Source organism: Zonotrichia leucophrys, chromosome 1 (genome assembly GCF_028769735.1).
Source record: "Zonotrichia leucophrys gambelii isolate GWCS_2022_RI chromosome 1, RI_Zleu_2.0, whole genome shotgun sequence".
Lineage (NCBI taxonomy): Eukaryota > Metazoa > Chordata > Aves > Passeriformes > Passerellidae > Zonotrichia > Zonotrichia leucophrys.
The window spans coordinates 24348221-24367066 of NC_088169.1; the positions used below are offsets into that span (position 1 = coordinate 24348221).

The 18846-nt window shown below is 41.1% G+C and overlaps 1 protein-coding gene across 3 annotated transcripts in view; it reads left to right on the plus strand.

The window, feature by feature from the left end:
- The first annotated feature begins 347 nt into the window (after positions 1 to 347).
- Positions 348 to 18846, plus strand: part of MYO16 (myosin XVI) — a 359417-nt gene continuing 340918 nt past the window's right edge. The window contains exon 1 of one of the 3 annotated variants that reach the window (XM_064708929.1): positions 348 to 375. The gene's annotated coding sequence lies outside the window, so the exon portion shown is untranslated. Of the gene's footprint in view, positions 376 to 908; positions 1038 to 1148; positions 1189 to 18846 lie in introns of those variants that run through there. The other 2 variants (XM_064708944.1, XM_064708935.1) reach the window with 2 other exon arrangements.

Genomic DNA, 18846 nt, shown 5'->3' on the forward strand with positions numbered 1-18846 from the left:
AATCCTGCTAGGATAGCAAAGATGGCTCCTATTGAGAGGATGTAGTGGAAGACTACATAGCATGTGTTGCGTAGGGCAGTATCTAGTGAGGACTTTGATAGGATGCTTCCTGTTAAGCCTGCATTGAAAAACGATGCTCTGATGTGCACTTTAGCTAGAAGTTAGGCAGTGTGGGTGAAAGATCTTAACAACCAGTCTCCTTAGTCAATTAGGTGGCAAAAGACTGTCACTGAGGCTTGTAACTTCCCTGCCTTTATGTTTGTGCAAGATTTCTACCTACAGTGCCAGGAAACACAGCTCTAAAGCAGTAGGGCGTGAGCAAGCTGCTTATAGTACCGGTACAGAAACAGATACATCCAAGCTGCCATTTGTTCTGTAAGTACAACCTCGTAAGAACTGTTGATTTTGCATCCATCTCACGGGGTGATAATTATGACATTCCCTGCGATTCTCTTTTGTTGGGCATTAGGTGCCAGTAGGGAATCAAGTGGGGTCTTTGTTGTGTTGAAGTACACGTAGACTGCTCCCACACACACAGCCTTCCCGGACCTTTTCCTTCGAGCAGTTTGCCGAAGGAGAGGGGCGGACAAAGCCTGTCAAACCCCGAAAAAGCAGCAGCCCTTTGCGGGGGGCCCCGGTGAGCTCCGAGCACGGCAGGTGAGCACTGCAAAGGGAGGCAGAGGGATGCAAGCGGGGTTCGGCGGGGTGGCTGCCGGGGTGCGGGGTGTCGCCCCCGGGCTGCCCGGGCAGGTGGCGGGGCGGTGCCGGGAGAGCCGGCCCGGCCGCTGGGCACCGCTCCGCATCCCTCCCTGCCTCCCTCCCTCCCTTCTTTGCTTCGCTTCGCTTCGCATCGCGGGGAGGCGGCGGCGAGGGGCGGGCGGGAGGAGTGCCGGGGGAGGCAGAGGCGGCGCGGCTCCGCTCGGCACGGCACGGCAAGGCAAAGAAAGACCCCCGGAGAAAGTGGAAGTGCGCCTCGCCCCGCCGCTGCCCGGCACCGGCACAGGGGCGGCCCCTCAGCCTGGCCTCGTCCCCCCGAGGTGAGTGCCGCCCTGGGGAGGGAGGGAGGGATGAGGGCGGGGGCCCGGCGGGTTCGCACCGCAGCGGGGATGATGCCCCGCAGGTCTCCGGTGCCGGGAGCGGGCTGGTGAGGAGGCGCCTTTTGCGGACGGGCTTGGTTGGTGTTCTCGTGTGAGTATTCGGGGAGCGAGGAGGGTGGTGGTCTGTGTGCGTTTTCATCTGTTCCGTGTTCCTTTTTGTCCGTGTGTCCGTGCCCGGCTCCGCCAGGACCCGCCCGAGCTGCCGGCGGGCAGCGAGCCGGGGGAGCCCGGGGTCAGCGCGGGGCTCATTGTGTGCTGCGGGCAGAAACCAGCCCAGGCTCCGTCAGACGGGCACTTGGCTTTAACCAGCCCCTTTGTGGATGCCCTTCCCGAGTCCCGGTTGGGGCGGAGAGGCTCCCCGGATCCTGCCAGCCCGCTGGTGGAAATCTGTGCTGACAGGCAGCTGGATGGAGATTTTCTGATAAACGTTTTCTCCCATCGGTAGTGTCAGTGTCAAAATCCCAATCTTTTGTGGGAGTGTGCCTCCCCAGTGGGTGACAGAAGGACTTCAGAGCCGTGTCGTTGCCGGGCTGGTTTCCAGCACCAGCTCGCCTCAGGTGGCTCCTCAGACCCGGTCCCCAGCGCCGCCGTGCCGGCCTGGATCCCCTCCTGCTCCCGGCTCTCGCCATTGGAAACTTGCGGGTACGAGGCTGGATACCGGCAGCCCTGGCTTTGCCCCAGGGCTGGGGTTGCTGGCAGTGGTATCCTGATCTGGAGGATCGCTCTGGGGAAAAATGACTTTTCCTTCCCTCTGGCAAGATAGCGAAAAGAGTGTCAGGATAATCCTGTGTGCTTCAGGAGGAGAGGTATGATGCAATTTAGGTGTTTACACAGTCACTTTAGGAACTTTGTCTCCTGCTGTGGGTTGTTCCTGGGCAGAATCTCAGGCAGACCGTGTTTTCCCTCGACTCCTGTTCCTACAACTTTATAAGAGACTATTCTCCTGTTGAGCTTTCTATTCTCCTATGTATTCCACTTACAGTCCCGTTACCACTTTTATCAGTACGTGACTTCAAAAATGAGGGGGCAGTGCTGAAGTAGTAGCCCTTTTAGATGGTGTTTTGCTTCGGGAATGATTTTGTGAGTGTAAAAACATTCTGGATTCCATTGTCAGCATCTGAATGTAAAAAAGAAAAAAAAGGTGTTATGTAAGAAGTACATGTATATATGTGTGTGTTTACAGTAGACTTAAAGCGATGGGACAAGTTCTCTTGAGTGGGCTATTGTTCTGTAGCAGCAGGGGTGCCATTAAAAGTACCAATAAAGACTGGGATTAGGGTGATTGGTAGAGCAGAGCTCTGAACCATTGCAGTAATTTTGTGTTGTAGCAGCATTCAGAAATCCCAGCTGCAAATCACATTACACAAAGAGAAAGCCAGTCCTTGGCCTCAAAAGATGATACAGGTACAGCAAGCAATTTGTAAGAGGAAGGAACAGAGAGGAAGCCAATTGTCTAATATTACATAGGTTAGGCCAGAGCTCAGTTTCCAGACAGCAACTGGCTTTATATATTTTGGGTCTGTTATAATACGTTTTCATTATGAATTGAATCTTTCCTGATTATGGAATAATTTTCTAAGTATTAGCAATAATGTTTATAGTATGCAGAACCTGTATTTAATGTGTAACAAGAATAAACATCAAAATATTTTGAAGTGGGAGCTCTAAATAATTCCAGCTGGAAGTGTATAGAGTTATTTAAATATGTCTACACAGGGTATCATATATTCTGTAATTGCACAGTAGGAATTAAATGGAGCTTGATTTGCTTGGAATTTGTAGTGCTGGTTGAGGCAACTGACCATCATGGTTTATTTCACTGCTTTGAAAGAGCTCTTGCATTTTATGTTGCCATTATGTTACTTTTAAGTGGTACTGTTATTTCAAACCAGCATAATGAGATGAAAAGCATTTGGCATTCACCCCTGTAAAATAAGATCTTAGTGCTAAATTCAGATCCCTGCTTGAAGGCATCTATAAAATACTGTGCTTAATGCAAGGTGTCATATCAAGGAAAATGGACATCCAGGTTAAAGCTGCCTTAAAATATTTTTGTTGTGAAACAGCAGCTTCGACCACATTTTTACTCTCTTGGAAGGGAATGATTTCTTACCTTAGACAATGGAGCTCTGACAAAGTGAACATAAGGTAAATGGCCATTATAAATGGGGCACTTGAATGAGATTAATTACAGATTTGAATGTCAGCCTCTTCTGTTTCACCCAATTTTCCTAACCAACAAGTTACTTCAGGCTCATTTCTTTAAATATGAAGTTTCAATATACATTTACACTGAAAAGGGTTTTTTGTTCAATTGAGAGATGCTGCAGAAAAAAATTTCTTCCAATCTGAATACTGCTTTTATTCAAATTTTCATGAACATGACTTCTTTGTCCAGTTCTATAAAAAAGTGACAAAATAGAGATTTTCTCATCTGACTTGATCTCAACAAAACATAACAAAAAAACTAAACAATACCAACAATGAAAAAACTCAATCTTAAAAAAGCAGCATGGTCCACTTTGTAGAGTCTGTCAGTTACATCTCAGTTCTCTGTGTTGACTTGTTAATGTCTTTCTGGTCATAGTCTAGCAAGCATCACTTGTCCATTCTTAGTGGTTTTGCCACCTCACCTTCTTTCCACTACTGACGGTTATTAAAATAATTTGTATTGTGACATGTTGGCAACAACAGCAGCTGCTGGAGAGTCTTCCCATTTTTTGGGACAGATTTGCTGGTTTACAACTCTGTCAAGTTCATGTGAATTACAGTTTTTTGCATCTTTCTGAAAAAGATGACAAATATTTTTTTGTCTCAATAAGATAAAAAAACCATCCTGGCAGACATCTAACTCTAACCTTTGCACTTAGATGTGTTAATCTTCCCTAAGGTGTGTGTTTCATGTGGTGCCAAAGCACAGCTGTTAATGCATTTATCTTTTTTGAGACATTTCACAGCAATCAAATAAACATTAATATTTGTGTATACATGGAAGTACTCACACAGCCTTTTTGTGGAGCAATTATTAATAAATCATGTTCTGATTCATGGCTATAAGTGTGTATATTCCTGGCATGTCGTATTACACATGCCGAAGAGGAGGGTTGGATAATGGATTTTAGCTTTTGTTCATTCTAAATGTTTCACTTTAAAATATCAGTTTCTCATTCCTGGAAGTAATAATGCAAACAATATATCAGTTTGATCAGGGAAAGATTTTTTGTCTTCCTTAAAATATTTGGGATCATGAAAGCAAGGTGTGTAACCTGAAGTGTTGGACCTGGCTTCAGGTCTTGATGGTGTCAGTGTGAAGACTCAGCTACTGAGTAATGTAGCTGAAATCTGTGATCATTACATTTTCCCCCAAAATTACATACTAGATTTGCATTACCGTTTGCAGAAAGGCTTTTGTTTCATTGTTTCAGCAAAACTTTTTCTTTCTGAAAAAACACCCAACCTGCTTTCAGTCAGAACATCTCTATCAGCCTGAACCAATGTTTTAGTACAAATGGTTGAATGTATCTACTGCAAAACAATTGAGTTTATTGTAAGTTGCAACAGCAGAAAAATATTACCAAAAATATAGTTTGCTGTCTTGTGCTGTAGGAAGAGATGACTGAGGTTTTCTTCTAAGGGATATAGAATATATGTATCTTTTTAATGGGCTCGTTACTGTGGTGTTACATAAAAAGAGGCACTTAAAGTTGGACTAAAAATTAATTAAACAGTCTCACCAATAAAGCCTCACAGGCACTATGGTAGCCATGCTAATTTTTCTGGTGCTTCTAGGCTTAAGTTCCTCTCAGCTGAGTTGCCAAGAGAAAAAGTTCTGCAGCATGAGCATAGAAAAGAACCACTTCATACAGTAAAATCCAGGTAACTGAAAGATACTGCTTGTGGTTCAGAAGACATTAGTTCTTGTGATGGTCAATGTCAAACTGGGGGTGAAATGTTTCTTGCAAATAGGAATTTTGTGTTCACATGACATGATATTCAGTGAATTGAAATAAACTGGTGTAAACCTAAATGTTCTGATACCTAAAAATCTGTGCGTCTGCTTTTCTGAGAAAATGGATTATTTTGTTTTGAAATCAGAACAAGGTAGAAAATATTTGGAAAGACTGCCTCCAGGATGTGTGGAATGTCAGTGTAATCGTGGGGTTTGTTTTGAAGCAGCTAAGTCCCTTTGGTGTAAAGGGGCTGTAAAAAACTTGTAACTGGCTGTTTGTATTGCACTAGTTTATTGTGGATCAATTCTCAGTTGAGATGTGTTTGTGTCAGGTGGTATTTTATTAGGTGTAATAAAACAAAAGCATCTATCCAACTGCATTTATCTTAGAGTCTGAGAAATACCATGTAGAAGGTGGGATTGTGTTGATAGATTTACATTTTTATGGTATCAGCAGCTAAATTCCACCACAGAAGCTTAATCTGAGCAAGTGCCCAAACTTCCTATGCCATCAGAAGAGAGGGATGAATACCTTTGTGGTGGTAGGTATGTGGATTTAAAGCCGTGACTGTCTCTACTAAGCCAGTCTGCCTTGCTATCAAAGTGGAGGGGCACAGGCATCCTTGCCTGTAATTGTCAAAGTCAAAGGAGCCTTCCTGAAGGGAGTTCTGTGAGTGCCTGGTACTTTCCTGGCAGTGTCCTGGATATCAGCTAGAAAAGGAAAGTTTTTGCTGTTTGTCATATCTAGATTGTAGATAAATATGCGGTGTGTCCTAATTAGGAGTTTTATTTAAGGAACATTCATGATTTAACACCCCAATCTAATTACTTGTAAGCTTCTTGCTAATTTTGCAATTAGTGCTGGAGCAAGACTTTTTATGGAAAATTCACCCTTAGGGGTTTCAGAACCACTAACTTCTAGTGTTTACAGAAAGCTTTCTATGACAATGTTGTGTGGACAATGTCTATAAGGAAGTAGTAGTACTTTTACATGGTGGCAAGGACAAAACGTGTCAAGTGTTTTCCAGAAAAAGTTATAGTCAGGTTTTGAAACCCAAATGACTTTGGCCTTAGAATGTGCATCTGTAGGATCAAATTCTGCTCAGATATTACCTAGTGGAAAAGGCATTCTTGAATCTTGTTATACCACAGTCATCTTTGGCCTTCAGAGGATGAAAAGAAGGACTCAGGGTGTAGCCAGGGTTTACTGGCTGTATGCTTTTGTGGTTTATAGCCAAGGCAGCTTTTTATAAACACAGATGATAAGGTGCAACTTGGAGCAGCCACAAGACTGCTCTGAAATGTAGCGTGGCCTTACAAGGATAAAGATGTTCTTGGTAGTTTGTCTCCAGGTAACCCATGTAGTGTTTCAGCTGGGCAGAGAACCTGGTGGAGAATATCCTGGCCCATCAAGCAGGTGTCCATAACAGTTTTCTCCTCAGAAAAATTCTCTCAAGTGTTGTCTCAGTTTTGATGACCAAACTTGTTCTTCCCAGAGATTGATAAATTTGGCTAATTCTTAATACTGGAAAGCAGTTCATGTTTTGCAGAACTATGACTTAATAATCTTCTCTCTTTAAATGCTAGGTTTTTAATGTTTTGGAAGATGGAGAGCTTTGTATCCACATTGGAATAATATAATATAAATAAGGTCTGGAGAGAGATCTGCTTATTAGTTAAATACATATAACTGGAAAAGAAACAGACAAGCTCTCAGGCTCAGAATACCTTATTCCCTGACTGAACTGACGAAGTAATTAAGCCTAAAAGCTTGCCACTTGTTTTTATTGTGCCACAGTTGTAGCAGGCTTTTAAACTAATCTTTTGCTTATTTGTCTTTGTAAAAGAAAATGGTTCCTGCATAGGCAGAGCTGCTGTGTGCCTGGTAGTGTGGACATGTGCGTTTAATGCAAAACAGCCAGAGCTGCTTCAGCATGCGAGATCGTGCCCTGGGCTCACCATTCCTCAGTCCTGTCACATCTCTTCCTTTCCCAGCAGGACATGCTCGTCTACATCCCAGTGTGCCAACACAGCCATATAAAGGAAAGGATATAAAAACACTGCAAGCTACTCTGCTCTGCTTCTACTTCCTACCACAGATACTGTTTTTGATGTCAAGGGGCCCGGTACTTCCTTGAGCCCTTTCACTATTCCTCACTGAGTGTGTTTTAGCGTCAAATAATTTGGCTCTCACTTTAGTCCCAGGTTCAAGTCTCCTGATTGTTCACACCACATATATGCTAATGAATTCAGTATCCCTACCAGCACTGGAGAAGTACTTCCTTGTGAAGAGGGACAGGAGGGTAAATAAGGCATTGCTGGCTGGCTAATTTGCTTCAGGGTCTGCTCTGGACCAATGATACGGGCACAGACCCTGCCAAGCTTGGCTTCCTCTGCCTGGGGCATTTCTCTAGCACTCTCACAGGAGGTCTTCTGCCTTTAACTAACCCCTCCTTCCTGATAGAAATGGCTTGGAACCACTCCTGAATATCAGATCTAGCTGGGCTTTAATGTGAGCACTGTCAGTAAAGAGACCCTAGTCCTGATGGTGACTATACCTTAATATGCAGAGGGGTAAGTGGATGGTGACAGCCATCAATAGTTTTACTCCAAATCTGTATCAACTGAGATTTTGGTATCTAATAATCTTTTCTATGTCTCCAGACATATACTTTCTCCCCCTGTGAAAGGAAATGTGTGCACAAACAGCACACAGGATCTGCAGGGCAGTGCAATAAACAGCTGGTGCCCTGAGACCAAAATTGTTCATCGGGGGGGGGGGAATCCTAACCCAGTGAGTTAAGGCTGGCTCATGGTAACTTTCATCCACAGGGTAAAACTTTTGTGTGTTTCATCTTTTGGTGTAACTACTAATCAGGCTTTCTGAATTTGTGTGCATTAATACTCAGTTCCTGCAGCTATTTCTTTGCAGAATCCTGAGGGATTTTTTTGTTTGTTTGTTTCCTCCAAAAAAAGTGATTTTTTTTCCTTGGTACGGGACTGGTAGCTTTTGTATTGGTGATGTTCTCCGTGTCCCACCATCATATTTCCTCAACTTCTAGTCAGACAGAGAATGTCTGAGGTTGATGTAACATTTCCCTTACAAAGCTTTAATAAAAGGCCCTGGATTAGGGGAGCTGTGCAGTTGTTGCAGAAAGAGGAATCCTGGGCACGCAAAGGCAGAGCCCCCAGCAGCTGGGCAGCGTCCTGCTGGCTGTGGCATTTGCTGCTGCTGCTGCTGCTGAAGCTCTCCATGGGCCAGAAGGAAGCTGTGTTCCAGTGGACCTGAGTACCTGGTCAGTAATTAATCTGGCTCCCAACAGTGCAAGAGGACAGTGTGAGATGGTCTGACTATGTTCTTTATACGCTTTTCCAAGAAAGGAAAACACTACTTTCAAACAGGCTTCTCATTGATAGTTTTAAATACAGCTACTGCAAATTGTGTCTGCTAGAAAGAGCAAAGATCCTCGTTATTTGGTGTGGACATTGAAGTTTGGTAGCACTTCAAAACCTTTGGGCTTTGGTGGCCTAGGTCCTTTAAAGATATATAATACATGGCAGTCCCATTTGCTCCCCAAATGCTTTCAGTCTATCAAATGAGAAGAGTGGGTGGAAACTAGGTAGTGTCCACAGGGACAAATAAGATAGAAAACAAATTTTAAGTCAGAAGAGTTTCATTAGCTAAGAATGCACTCCATTTTTGTTTTATATAGTAAGCCATCATTATACTAGCTAGGTCTTACTATTTTAAATACTGTAATTCAAGAGAAATCCATAGGATTCCAAAAAGTCAGTTCAGTTTCAGTTAGTAGGACTGAATTTGTCAGCAATTCAAGAGCAAGTACCACAGAACATGCTGTGCCTTGGAAACAGGATGAAAGGAAAGTACTGGTCTATATTTTAGGGACAAAGGCAGTTATTCAGTACTTCAGGTTGTCTGTAGGTGTGTCAGGCCATGCATGGCCATACCCATTTGTGTAGTGCAGTGACTGCATGGCAGGTAAATTCTGCTGGTCTGGTTTGTGATGCACGATGTGGGTGATGGACCACAACACTGTGCTGTAGCTGTTTGCACCAGTTGTCCAGTCTAGAAATCCAAAAAATGTGCACAGAAAGACAAGCATAGGCACTTATGTCATCTACCCTTGGCTCTTGAGTCAATGCAAGCATCCTCTTCCACACTGGGAAGAGGATGTTTGAGAGGCCAGTGCGAGGTGGTGGAGTGTGGTGGCACTGGTAGGATGGCTGTGTGCATTCCAAAAGATTGCAATCAGTGCTGATTAAAGAGGCTGGCACTTAGGAATGCCTAAGGGTGGAGGGTGGGTGGGCCCTTCCATGCTTAAATGTTAGCTCATCTTCTCAGAAAGGACAGCAGTGTTGTGGCTGCTATTGCAGGATATTTGCTGAGCTCACAGTTGTGGAGGAAACATATCCTCTTCTTTTTTAGGTCCTGCTAGTGGGCTGGGTGTGCATATGTGAATTCCTTCTCATTTCAAGCACACACAGTTCTCACAGGGAGCCTGCTGCTGGGAAGGACACATCCATTTTACAAAAGTTACAGTTTTGTATGTAAAGCATGAGATTGGACACAAAGCCAGAAAATATTTGTGTAGTCTTGCTACACAGTCAGCTACTTGGTGACCCCTGCATCAGTATTGTTTCTACATTTTTGTCTTTCATTGCTGTTATGACATTGGCAAGTCATGGATACCATTGAAAAAATAAACACATTATTTAGTCTCCTTTTATTGATGATGTCTCTTTCACAAGACTTTGCAGCCACAGAAAAAAGGCATTCAGGGTATTTTAAGGGGGAGTGGATTAAGTGTAATACAGAATGCTGTTTTGCTTTGGTGTTTAAACACAGAACATGGGTGGGAGTTCTGCTAACCTGGGAACCTGTGAGACTGAACAACTTGCAGTACTTTATGTGTAACTATAATATTATAACAGACTTGTAATTGCTCTCTCAAAATCTCTCCTTTTTTCTTGCTAATTTTAAAAAAGCTACAGATTTGCAGATCATTTCATATTGGCACTTCTTACATTTTAGCCAACATTTGACAGCTGAAAACTACAAGCCATTTCCAGCTCCCAGCTGGTGCTGCCACTGGCCACTGTTGACCTTTCCTTTTCTCTTCCACAGACATAATGGTTCCACAAGTGAGATAACAAGATATATTAAAGAAAAACGGGAAAAAGAAGCCCCAAACACTCTCATCTCTTACCACCTGGTTTTTATTTTGTGACTCCATTGGCTTTTTTGTGTAAATTTGGGAAGCTATGAGTTGTGGTCCTTCTCTTTCAAATGGCATTTAAATTCCTTTCCAATATTGTTCTTTTAAAACATATCATGACTAATGAAAATGAAGGCATGAATGAAGGTTAAAGTGCCTGTCAATAAATAAAAAATACATGATTTTTACTGAGATAAATGGTTTAAATTATTTCCTGTTAAATGTTATTTCTAGTGTCATTTTTACTATTATCACAGTAGTTAGCCTGGGATCAAGGACTTCCACAGATGACTATGCTGCCTTTCTTCTTCCTCCACCCCCTTAAATAGTGTGGCTTCTTCCTGCAGGGGCTTGATGACAAATCATCTAAAGTTAATTTGTTAGTATCCTAAACAGTGCTGAGCAGAATATAGCTGTTCTCATTAGCTCTCTTATTGCCTAAGTGTCAGCACAAAACTCTTGAGGACCTGTTTGTAACATGAGTATGTCTTGATTTGTTTAATACACGTTTTTATCCAATCATGGAGATGGCATTTAGCTGTGCTGTGACTTCCGAATCCTTTGTGAATTAGTCTTAAGTGACCAAAATCAATTGAAAATGTCTAAAGACTTAGTGTGATTGATGGACACAGGGTTTTGTTTGCAGAGTGACTAGGTTTTAAAATAGTTGAAGGTTTACTTAAACATCAGGCTGCGGAGTTATTTACTTTTAAGGGAGGAATTTCTGGTAGCTGTGTACTATCAGCACATAGCTTCTTGTGAAGTGTATTGCTTTTTGTATGTGTTGGGGTTATTATTATGATGTGATGCTGTCACAGCAATGCAAAATATTTTATGTGATCCAAGATTAATGTTGTAGCTTTCTCTGATGCTGCTTTGGTCGCTGATTTCCTCTGGATTTTGTTTCAAAAGTGTTCTCATGCTGACAACTGATACTGAGATCTTACTTGTGTGGATTGGTCATGCTGGAGGATATTGAAAAATGCTTTGATGTGTGTGTGTATGTAATCATAGGCATTGAAATTTGCTTGATATTGCTCATGATTCTCAAGGAATCAGGAATTAGGCACACTAATATCCTGGAAAAAGGAGCATAATCCAAGAAATGAGAATCCCTGAAAAAAACTGAGTCTTTGTTCAGAATACTACTTTATCTGTTTATTGTCCCTACAAAAAGGAACTGGATTACTTTGGTTAACTTTTAAAGAGTTAGAAAAAATCAGTTTAAGGGTTGAAAAACTGTATTAATCTCCCAAGGTTATCTGGAAAATATTTGCTCATGCAATGGTCAAAGATTGCTTTAAATATTTTATCAAGGTAGCCCTGGTAGTTTCACTGTGAATGGTGGGTGTCCTGGGAAGGTGAGAGGACTGTGTTTTGAAACATTCACTGAATTATGCTTAGTTAATTCATCAATAATTTGAAGATGTTATATTTTACTTAAAATAAAGGCATTTATAATATCAATATGACTAATGTATTCTGGGATGCAGTTTGCCTTCTTCTGTCAATTTTGGCACGGGAAAAGAGCGAGTGAAAAATGGATATTGTGGCTTTTTTCTTTTTCTTTTGTTTAAATCACAAGATAGAACATGGCACTTTGAGCCTTTGTGCTGCAGAAAATGAGAGCATAAGCAGTCTATATCTGTGACATGACAAATGGGGACACCAAGTCTCCATAGCATGTTAATAACACAGCTCAGTTAATGCTGGAATGCTCATACCCCATCACAAATTGGTGTTGGTGTTGGATATGACTTCCTTCAGTGCTACCTGGCCTCTTTCCAGTTTGTGACTGTGACAAGGAGTTTACATGTTCTTCATTCTCAGACAATGAGAGGCCACAAAAGCCTGAGTATAATTCTCAAATGTGGCAATATATTCCCATTTTGTGTGTATCTGTGTGTGCACATACATATGCATGTGTGGACATAGATTTCTGATTAATATTTCCCACAAAGCTCTAAGTTGTCCTGTAGTACAAATTAATTTCTACAAAATTAATTTTAAGGAGGAGATGATTTCTGAAACTTATTAAAAGTACTTTCAGCAATCAAACTTTGTAAAGTTGATGCTTTTCTGACAGATTCAAAACTTTTGGCAGAAGGTGTCTGCTCACGAAGGCTAGAAAGTGACCACCTTGCATAAATGTTACCAGCCTGTATCCAGAGCTACCATGCTGCTTTATTAAAAAAAAGAAATCCTGTGCATTCACTTTCACAATTTGTCATTGCTTTTCAAGCTTGTTAACTCATTAAGCAGCATTTAATGAGGATAAGCATAAAGTAATTAATTTATGCATTATGTTTATTGCTTCCCTAATGAATTTATGTATTAGAGTTCCTCAATGAATACATTAAGCTATTTCTATCTTTTGTATACATTTTGTTCTCTAAATAAACAAAAACATTTCTTCGTAGTCTTTATTCCAGTCTGAAGATTGTCTGTATAAATCACCTGGTTCAAGCATGATGTGGAATTTTCTTAGCATGAGCCTTGCCAACATCAATGCTTGTGAATCTCTTTGTCCTGTTTGATGTGTTCTGTAGTGGCTTGTATCAGGGAAAAGCTGTCCCCAGTTATACTGGGAACTTAGTTTATTGTTTTTCTTAGTAAATGTAGGTGTTGTACATTCAGTTCTTGCTTTGGGAGAGAGAGGAATTGAGTAGGCTGGTGTGATGTATGGAAATAACCTATTTGCCAGTAAATAAGTGCACTGGGTGTGGGTATCTGGGTGCTGGTAGTGGTGGAGCTGCCAGGGATGCTGGGTATGGGGAGAGAAGAGGAGCTGCCCTGTGATAAACATTGCTCCAGGTGACTCCACAGACCCTCTGTACCCACATCTGGGCCCCTCAGCTGGGCACTGGTGGTGCCTCTATGAAAATATATTTTAGAAAGGAGAATACAGAAAACAGCAGTGAGGGGGAAAAGGGTGTGAAAAACAACCTTGTGAGCACCTGGGTCAGAGACAAAAGGGGAGGAAGTGCACAGTGACAGATGAGGTACTTCCCTGCATCCTGTGGCAGCAGTGATGGTGGAGCAGGTGTTTCCCTGCAGCCCATGGAGAACCAACCATGCCAGAGCAGTTCAGTGTCCAGACTGCAGCCATGGAGAAACCCATTCTGGAGTGGGCAGACCTGCCCTTAAGGAACTTAGGCAGCCAGTGAGGACCCACATGGGCCTTCAGCTTCTGAGAAGGGCCCATGTTGGAGCCATTTATGAGAACTCATGTTGGATCAGTGGAAAAACTTCAGGAGGAAGGACTGATGCAGAGAAACTGGTTGTGGTCCATGGACTAACCACAAACCCCATTCCCCATCTTCCTGCAGGAGTGGGGGAAGGAACCAGACGAATCATAATGAAGGAGGGAAATGGAAGACCTGGGAAGAAGGGTTTTGTTCTTTTATGTCTTTTTTGTTCCTCATCATTCTACTCTAATTTGCAAACATTTAAAATAATTTTCCCTAAATCAAGTCTCTTTTGTCCATTTTGATGATTGGTAAGTGATCTCCCTGTCTTTATCAGGATCCATGACCTTTTCCATCTTACTGTCTGCTTGTTGAGGAGGAAGGATGAGAGAGCAGCTGGGTGGGTGCCTGAAAGCTGGCCAACATCAACCTTCAGCAACAACCTCTACAATTATTTGCATATGGACTACCAAATCATAAATATGAAATCCTGTGATCTGCCACTGAACTGTCAGATTGTGAATATCTAATACATTTTATGGGTTGTGATCTACAATATTTATGAAAATAATGGACTGAAGTATATGCAGGTTTTTTCTTTTTCTCAGTTTTGGAGACTAAGTACTGCACCCATGCTATCATGCAACTCTTGGGCTCACCTTTTAAAGAATTAATTGTAATAATTTTGGGTATAAGGGACATAGTTAACCACAAGGCTCCTTCTGCCTTCCAGGTAACTCACCATACTTTTACATAATTCACATTTAGAGCACTGAATGTGGAAATTATGGATTAATGCGTGGGCATCTGTCTTTTTTATGATGATGTGTTTGGGCAGTAAAAATAGGCAGTTTATTAAAGGAGTTTGGGGGAAGGGTGGCAAATTTATTTGTAAAAGGAATAAAACGATTTTAAGAATATGTAGCAAAACTAAATGCATTGTGCATGTTATCATATGGCAAAAATAACCATGCTAGAGCTTAAGGAGAAAAATGTATCAATTGGTAACACAAACTAATTAAGGGCTGGTTTTGAAATTGAAACAATCCTCCAAATTGCAAACTCTGTAGGCAAATTAGGAACTATAATCTCTGGCACTGAATGTAGGGCAGCTGAAATGCTTTTGCATCTTCATGGACATATATGTTTAATGCATTTTTTTCCCTTGAAATAATGAGTTACTACGTATATAAATTGTGTGAGAGATGGGTATGCAGCACTAAACATTGCCCTGGAAAAGAAGGAATGCTTTTTTCTTGCTGTAGTCTGAGATTTAAGGCTGTATTGTAATGGTTTCAGAATAAATGGGAACCCCAGCTATGTGGTTAAGAAAAATTTTCTGTAGGCCTGTATTTTTGTATATATTGCTGCTAAAAATTACTTGTCCTTTAATGGACATCACACTGATCTTGATTTAGTCTATTATACTGTCTGTGAATATAGGATATTAATTGAGTTTAGATTAATTTAATCTAAAAAGCACATCACTAGTATAATTTATTCAGTGTCTTTTACCAAGAAAATTGCATTTATTTAAAGTAATTCAAAAGAAGCAGACTTCTCCCTCATTAGATAAGATCTTGCTTCTTCTCTAAGCACAAAGAAGACTGCAGTTTATTGTTTAATACTTTATTTTGTAGCAGTGTGGAAATACTGCCTTTTTAATTGCAACCACTGTAACACAACAAATGCAGTTAATTTCTGCCAAAGGACTTTATGAACTGTTTCATGAACTATTATATGATAGAAAGTAGCAAGCAAAATCCATTAAAATAAGATGAACTGCAGAGTTCTTTGACAAAACCTCTTAATTTGAGGGGAAAACGTCCCTTTTTATGTAGCTATTAATATTCTATAAAGCCCATATTATTATTCTTATTGCTAAAATTCCCCCTTTTGCTGTCTTTCTTTCATGCACACATTCCCCTGTACTGCATGTCTACTAAAACCAGCAGATTGACAAAAATGTATTTGACCAACTGCAAACACCATAGACTGAACTGGCTTTCACAGCCTTTTGGCCTTGGCTTCTAGTCACACCTCTCTCTGTTTTGACCAGATTTTGAGCTGTAGAGGTTTGCATTCTTTATTTTCTTCTTGTGCTAGTGATGAGATTAGGGATTTAATTCTCTGTTTGGATGCAAGGTAAATGCTATTTATTTCTGCCCAGAGAAGGGCAGCAAAGGTTGTGGAGGGTCTGGAGCACATATCCTATGAGGAGCTGAGGGAGCTGGGGGTGTTAAGCCTGGAGAAAAGGGGGCTCAGGGCTGGCCTTGTCACTCCTGTAAATACCTGAAAGGAGGCTGGAGCCACGTGGGATCAGCCTCTCTCCCTGACAGCCCGTGACACAACAAGAGGACACAGCCTCCAGCTGCGCTAGGGGAGGTGCAGGTTGGACAGCAGGAGGAATTTCTTCCCAGGAGGGCTGATCAGAGATTGGAATGGGCTGCCCAGGGAGGGGGTGAATCACATCCCTGGAGGTGTTTAAGGAAAGACTGAATGTGGCACTGAGTGCCATGGTCTAGGTGAGGTGCTGATGTTGGAGTCCATGATCTCAGAGGTGTTTTCCAACCCAGCTGATGTTGTGTTTCTGTGTACCAGCTCTGCAAATCTAGAGTGAATTACACTGCTCCTGGTGTAACCCGGTTTAGCTCCAGGGTAAATCAGTGCTGCCCTACCAATTTGTAGAAGAAAAGGCAGGATCTAAAAATGCATTTACTGCAATCCTAATGTAATAAATAGTAATGTTTATTAGTAATAAATATAGTACAAATATAGTAATATTCTATATGAGGAAATCCTGTAGGAGTGCGCTGAAATTGAGTACATATATTTTGTTGTAGACTCCCAAATTTTCTCTTTGGTTTAAAAGTATAAAGAACCATTTGTAAGAAAAATACCCTGTATCTTGTACCAAATTAAAATAGGCTCCTTGCTTCTGCCTTCCAGGTAGGCCACCATACCTTTACATAATTCACATTTAGAGCATTAATGTAGAAATTATGGATTACTGGTTAGACTTTTTTTTTTGTGATGTGTTTTGGTAGTAAAAGAGAATAGACAACTTATTAAAATGGGTTTGGGGGAAGGGTGGCAAAATAAGCTTATTATGGAAGGAGCAGAAGCTGGGTTCATAGGTACAATATTTACTCCTTCCAAAGCTGTCATACCACAGATATGACATACCAGGTCCTCAAAGACAGAATTTTGGTCAGACTCATTTTTTAGGTGAGAAATTTTGTCCTCAGAAGAGGAGGCAAAGTCTTTTAAAATACCACAGGTTTGCTGTAAAATAACTGTCTTGTTTATGTAGAAACTTGCACTAGAAAAGCACCACTGATCAATTACACTCCTTAGAGTGTATACAAAAGAACTGTGTCTACTCTTTATTTTGTCTCTGCTTTGTTTTATAAGTCACTATTTTCTAAAATTTCCTTTTGTGCATACTTAGAACAGAAAATAGCTAAGTTCTCGTTAAGGATTTTCGAGAATGAATAAATGCACTTAGCAAATGTGTATAAGGTATTTCATGTCTCTAGAACAGACCTTGGCAGCCATTCATCAGACTTCTATATGCACGTAAGAACCAGTCTTTGAATTAATTTATTATTCACAGTTATTAGCAATACATACTTGAAGTCTGATTAAGCATTAGCCAAAAAGACAATCTTGCACTTCCACAGTGATGACTTTATCTGCTTAATGAAGCCAGAGTGGAATCTCAGCAGGTATTTTAGCAGTATTGCTACCTCAGCATTTCAAAGTGCTAGTCATTTAATCATCATGTGTTCAGTCTGGCAGTCCCTAAGTAAATATTTTTAGATTTCAAAGGATGTTTCTGTTTGTGCATGTACATATAAAAGATGTACATGTATATCTAGCAAATAGGTGTAAGTGAATTTGATTGCAAGAGATATTTTGCAGAAACTTTCAAAAAATAATCCCTTTTAAACCACCAATTTTCTGAGGGTTTCTTAAGTAGTTTTACCAGGAGTGTTTGCCAGCTGTCCTTTGAAAGAACAAGTGTTGGCCATGGATGCCATACTTGAGGGAAAACAGGGATATCAATGTATCAATGTTACTGATAAATCAAAAATAAGACACTCACAGATGTTGCACTATATTGTACAATGCACATGTTTGTATTGTAATATGCAATGTAAAAGGATTAAGGACAGATTAATTTGTTTGGGTTCCTTGTTGAATATGTGGAGAACAGTGATTTTTCTATTTTGCATACACTGCAAGTGGCTGAAGAATAAAAAATGGGAAGAAGAGAGTTCTTCAACCAAATGTTTTTTTATGTGGTGTCCAATAATAAATGAGAAAACCTCTTGTTTTGTAGGGTTTGACAACCTGTTTGTAGGGTTTTTCTGTGTGCCTACTGGTTTATGAAAATTCCATTGTGAGATTTCTGTGAGACATTGTGCATCTGGGGCTTCTCTGTGGACACAGAGATAACATTTTCAAGCTGATGAAATTTATTCTTGCGGATAGACTAAATGATGTGACCTGTCAAGGTAATGAATGAAATATTATACTTAGGCAGGAAAAATACAATGGCTACTCTGTGACAAGATGATGTTTCCTAAATTGAAAAACAGATTTATTAATGATGCTCTTATAAAGGCAGGACTAATCTAGAATTCTGCTACCGTATTTAATTAACAAGTCAGCTACTAATGATTCATGCAGTTCAGATTGCAAAGTGAGTGATGATCAATTTTTTGCAGAGCTGTGTTCACAGCTGTGAAAAGGTGGTTGCACACCTCAGAAAGCTAATCCAGAAATATAGATCAATATTTGATTCTGGCTTTTGCTGATGTCCATCTAGTTGAAAGAAGTGTTCACATATTCTCAACTTTCTTTATGATTTAAGCTTCCTGCATATTTATTTCTTTGAGAATACTACTTTTCTATGTGAAAAAAGTTTAATCTGATAATGTTGTATCCAGGGAATTTCTTGGGCATAAACAGGCCATTCAAAATACAACATGTTGCTTCTCAAGTCTTGAAATCTCTGTATTGTAAATTACTTAGTACAAATCAGGGGATGAGTCTCCAGGTCTCCTGAGGAGAAGGGCATGAACTTGAGTGCTGGGTGAATTTCTAGTGCTGGGAACTCAGCTGTGTGCTCCCAGTTTTGGTGGCTGGGAGCTGTCCCTGCAGACGAACACGTGAAGGCAAACAGCAAAAACACTGGGCTGTGACAATCACAGCAGAAATACTGAACTGGGACAATCACAGCAGAAACACTGGGCTGTGACAATCACAGCAGCAGACACGAGTGGCCGGAGTGTGGAGTGTGACCCCGTGGCATTGTCTGCAAGCACATGTAGTGCTGTGGCAGCCAGCACAGATGGCAGGAGTGTGGA